We start from the raw sequence: 5922 nt of genomic DNA, 5'->3' as shown, positions 1-5922 counted from the left end.
ACTTCCTTCTCTCGTACCTATTTAAATGCTCCTGCTTATACCCATTTAGTGAAATAATCTGTGAGTATTAGTAGAAATTTTACCTGACCCTTTGTTTGTGGTAGTGGACCTACGATATCCATTCCCCATTTCATAAAGGGCCACGGGGCTATAACAGGGTGTAGTAACTCAGCTGGTCTGTGCATATTATTGTCGTATCTTTGACATTTATCACATTTGGACACGAAGCTGTTTGCCTCTTCTTCCATCTTAGGCCAATAATATCCTGCTCGAATCAATGTTCTTACCAGTGACCTTCCCCCTGCGTGATTTCCATAATGTCCTTCGTGCACTTCCCTCATCACATATTCTATTTGAGAGGGTCCGAGACACTTTGCTAGTGGTCGACCGAACATCTTTCGATAAAGATTTCCTTGATATAAACAATATCGAGCGGCTTTTTTGCGAAGCGCGTGAGTCTTCCCTTTGTCATTAGGCACGGTTCCGTACTGTAAAAAAGCAATAATTTCGTTTCTCCAATCTCATGTTAAATGATTAAAATTTACCTCATTCTTATCAGGTTCGAGAACGGAATGAAATAAATGTATGACTGAAGCATTTGTGTCATTTGCTACGTCAGCTGCAGATGCGAGATTAACTAAAGCATATGCCTCCACATTCTCATCTCTTGGGATCTACATTACCTTCCAAGTTTGGAATTGCTTTATTAGTTCCCGTACCTTTTCGAGATATTCTTGCATTCGAGTTTCCCTGGCTGTATAAGTCCCCAGCATTTGATTGACCACGAGTTGAGAATCACTCTTGATTATAATTTGTGTTATGCCGAGTTCTCTTGCCAATTCTAAACCTGCAATTACAGCCTCGTACTCTGCTTCATTGTTAGTTATAGAATGACATTTTATAGCTTGCCTAATAGTTTCACCCGTAGGTGGTATGAGAACTATTCCCAGACCTGCTCCTTTTACATTAGATGAACCATCAGTGAATAAAATCCAAGTCCCCGGGTTTGCACCATTAAAAACTTGTAATTCTTTTTCTGCTTCTAAATGCATCCCCTGGCTAAAATCAGCTACGAAATCGGCTAATACTTGAGATTTTATAGCAGTCCTAGGTTGATAAATGATTTCGTATTCACTTAATTCTATAGCCCATTTTGCTAACCTCCCTGACAATTCATGTTTATGCAAAATGTTTCGTAATGGAAAAGCAGTAACTACAACAATGGGATGACATTGAAAATAAGGTCTTAATTTTCTAGATGCCATGATCAAAGCTAATGCTAATTTTTCTAGTTGTGGATATCATGTTTCAGCATCTAATAAAGACTTGCTTACATAATAGATAGGAGATTGTTTACCTTGGTCCTCACGGACTAAAACAGCTTACCGCAACTTCTGACACGGCCAAATAGATGAGTAGCTTTTCTCCTTCTTTTGGTTTTGCCAATAATGGCAGATTTGACAAGTAAGCTTTTAAATTTCTAAGGGCTTGTTGGCAATCTTCGTTCCATTCTAAATGATCTTGCTTTTTGAGTGCGGAGAAAAATTTAAAGCATTTTTCTGAAGATTTGGGAATAAATCTCCCGAAGGCTGCAATTCTTCCCGTTAGCCTCTGGACTTCTTTTTTACTTGTAAGGATATCAGGGATCTCCTCTATTGCTTTGATCTGAGAAGGATTTACCTCAATACCACGGTTAGAAATGAGAAAGCCTAAAAATTTGCCTGAGGCAACCCCAAATGCACATTTTTCTGGATTGAGTTTCATATTAAATTTTCGTAAAATTTCAAATGTAAAAGATAAATGAGAAATATGATCATGAGAATGCTGGGTTTTGATGAGCATATCGTCTATATATACCTCCATGGTTTTTCCTAAATGTTCTTGGAACATTTTGGTGACCAACCTTTGATAGGTTGCTCCAGCATTTTTGAGACCAAAGGGCATTACTTTATAATAGTAAGTCCCCCTGTCTGTGATAAAAGAAGTTTTTTCTTCTTCACTGGGGTCCATTTTAATTTGGTTGTACCCCGAATATGCATCTAAAAAACTCAAAAGTTCATGTCTTGCAGTTGCATCAATTAACTGATCTATATGCGGTAAAGGGAAAGAATCTTTTGGGCAGGCTTTGTTAAGATATGTATAATCCACGCAAACCCGCCACTTACCATTTTTCTTAGGTACAACAACTGTGTTTGCTAACCAATTAGGATACTTTACCTCGCATATTGACCCAATTTTTAATAGCTTTTGGACCTCATCTTGAATCACCTGATTTTTGAAAGCTCCTTGCTTTATTTTCTTTTGCTTTATTGGTGTAAAGGATGGGTCTTCGTTTAATTTGTGAGTCATCACATCCGGTGGTATCCCTGTCATGTCAGCATGGGACCAAGCAAAACAGTCCACGTTAGATTTTAGAAATTCAATTAACATACCTCGCATGTTTGAGTTTAAATTAGCTCCAACATAAACTTTCCGTTCAGGCCACTGCTCAAATAATATCACAGCCTCGAGTTCTTCGATGGTTGTTTTGATATTTTCATTCTTCTCAGGTTCTTGAATTGTATCAGGTCTCGAGTCTAAATCTGTTTTCTCTCGCTCAGTTGAGGTTTGATTGCTGACACCTTCAACTGTTTCCTGTAATTGCTATTTTTCTTTGTTTACGGTGCTTGTATCTGTTACAGCGTTGTTACTCTTGGCTGTTTGTTGATCCCCTCGAATTTGACAAATCCCCCACGGTGATGGAAATTTAATAACTTTATGTAGAGTTGATGGAACAGCATCCATATCATGGATCCAAGGCCTCCCCATGATCATATTGTAGGCCATTTCCATATCAACTACCTGAAATTTAGTTTCTTTAACAACACCTGCAGCAAAGGTTGTTAGAATTACCTCTCCGTTTGTTACCACACTTGAATTGTCGAAGCCTGACAAGGTATGCACCTTGGGTATCATTTTGTCTTCAGCTTGCATTTCACGTAATACCCTTAGTAGTAAAATATTTACGGAACTCCTTGGATCAATCAAAATTCGTTTTACATTAGTATCATGTACAAGTAAAGATATTATCAGTGCATCATTATGTGGGGTTATCACTCCTTCGGTATCTACATCATCGAATGAAATACTTTTATTTTCTAAAACCTGTCGTACCAGTTTCCCGTGTGTAATTGTTACTTTAGAAACCTTGTTGGAAGTTGTGTAGGTTATGCCGTGAATATCTTCTCCCCCACTTATCACATTCACTGTTCTCTTGGGTGAAGGAGGCTTTGGTGGATCTTGACTTTTTTTCATATAGGCTTGTTTACCTTTTTCACTAAATAACTCAGTGAGGTACACTCGCTTCAATAGATGATCCACTTCACTCTGCAAGAATCTACATTCTGAAGTTTTGTGCTCGTGATCATTGTGGAATTCGCACCAATGATCTGGATTGCGTCTATTTGGATTTGACCGCATCACTTTTGGCCATCGTACCTTATCTCCCATGCTTCTCAAAACAGTCACAAGCTCGGAGGTAGTGACATTAAAGTTATATCCGCCAAACCTTGCCTTTAAACTTCTGTCATCATCTCGTGACTCTTGTCTGTTCCGATCATTTCTGAATCTTGATGAAGAACCAGATTCCCTGTTCCTCGATTTTTTATCATATTGCTGGCTATATTGTTTTGACCGTGAGTCATTTCCTGTAGGTCCTATATATGGATCGTACCTGTTTTTACCTGATCTTTTTTCGGTTTCTGATCTTCTGGAACCGCCCCTTTCTTCATGATGAAACTTAGGTACGGTTGTGAGCACGTGATTTCTGCCCTATGAGAACTACTCCAAAAAAATTCAAAATAAAATGGTTTTGTGTTGTTTGTGATTTTTTTGTATTTTGTTTGTGCATGTTTATTTCTACTTTAATTAAGAAAAACACAAAACTAAGGGATGCATGTGCATTTAGGATTTAATTTTACAATTTAGGATTTAATTAAACAATCAAGTTTGTTTTACAAAATGGAAAAATCACAAAAAATATGTACTTTTCATTTTTAGCATTTAATGTCCAAATTATGCGATTTTATCTTTATTGATGTTTAATTTCATGTGATAATTATTATTAAGAGCTAATATTTTAAGTTAATTGTCGATTTTATAATTTAATTAGGATTTTTAGTTTTATTGTTGAAAAGAAAAACTGAAAAAAAAATAAGAAGAGGAAGATTCAGTTGGGCCAATTTGGCCAAGCCCAAATCCTTACAACCAAACCTGGCCAAAAACCAGCCCATACCCGCCCCAAATCCAGTCCACCTGCGACTAATCCGAACGACGTCATTTTTGTCACTCTCAATTTGGTTCGTTGATCTCATTTGATCAACGGTCTAGATCAACTCCTCCGTCACCCGACCCGTTCCCATCTAAGACCGATCCGGTCTCAAGAGTAAATGAAGCGATGCCGTTCCACTTGAATGAGCAATCCAGGCTGTTGATCTCATCAGATCGAACGGCTTGGATCCAATCCCCACGTACGTATATAAGGGGTCCAAACGAACCCCGCCCCCAAACCAAGCCCCCTCTCATTCTCTCCCAAACCTCGTCTCTTTCAGAGACGAGGAACCCTAATAGCCGCCACCCCATCCCTTCACCGTAAACCCGGCGGCGCCGGCTCTGATGGCCGTGAAAATAACACCCCTGAACCTCCTAACCACCCTCAACACGATTCCATTCTCCATTAACCTCGAATCATACTCCAGCTTCTCGAATCTTTGATCGAAGACCCCGTCCCAAACCCTAGCTTGTCCACTTAACCCCAAAATCACACCCAATAATCCCCTTGACCTCCTCGTCACTAATCCCTAACCAGATTAGCTCGAATCCGAGTAAAAACTCATCGAATGGCAGATCTAGGGCTCGACAGTTCGAGATTATTTCGAAGCTGTCAGGGTCGAACGGTTTCTGGTTAGTATTATAAGTCTATTTCTGATGAAATAGACATATAATACTAACTGGAACTCAAGTTCGAAAGGGCATATGGTTGAAATCCGAGAAAAGAACAATGAGTTCTTCTTAACTTCTTTTTTTTCTTTTTTCTATGTGTTTGTTTGTCTGTGTGATTAGTCGCTTCTTTAGGGTTTTCAGTTTAAGTTAATCCATTATATATATTCTGCTTCTTTTTCTGATTCTGGTTAGATTAACTATTCCAATGTTTGTTTGAGTAGTTCAATCAATTCTTCGTTTACCTAAATTAGGTTCATTGTAATTCGTCTTTTGTCCGTTATTTTCCCTCTTCTCCATCAATTTATGTTCTGTCGATTAGTAACATAGGTTATAAATAGTCTCGTCGATTAGTTCATTCTTGTTTGTAGATCAGTAAGTCCATCAAATGGTTTAATGTCGTGTTATGTGTGTTGATCTGTAGACACTTAGCTTCAGGGCATTGTCAATATGCTGACAATGATCCTGCATTCTTGTATAGATTTGACTTAGAATCCCTGCATTTATGATTGATTTTGATTCAGTTTCAATTTCAGTTTTAATGATTCTATTGAGTTCTGTGCTGTGATTTAAATTCAGTTCATTTTGTTTCAATTGGAATTCAACCTTAGTCATTTAGTTGTCAGTAAGTTGGTTATAGCTGTTAATCAGAATTAGTTTTAGATAATTGTTAGTTTGAACAAGATTTTAGAGATAAAGGTTTTAATGCAGATGAATGGATTGTATTGGGGCAGTAATATTAAAGGGGCTTCAGGGGTGATTTGGGAATGGAACAGTTAGGATAATATTTTAATGTTAGTGTTTTGTTAGTGGGATATTAGTGTCTTTAAATTAATATGGTAATGGGGAACAAGAGGGAATGAGGGGGCTGAAAAAAAGGAAAAAACTTTCCTTAGTGGGTTTTAAGTGGAAAAATTCAGATTTTTAGTGGGGAAGGGGGTCGGG

The sequence above is a fragment of the Nicotiana tabacum genome, chromosome 20 (genome assembly GCF_000715075.1).
Source record: "Nicotiana tabacum cultivar K326 chromosome 20, ASM71507v2, whole genome shotgun sequence".
NCBI classification, from domain to species: domain Eukaryota; kingdom Viridiplantae; phylum Streptophyta; class Magnoliopsida; order Solanales; family Solanaceae; genus Nicotiana; species Nicotiana tabacum.
The sequence above is the reverse complement of the archived record's forward strand: the minus strand, read 5'-3'. Positions refer to the sequence as shown.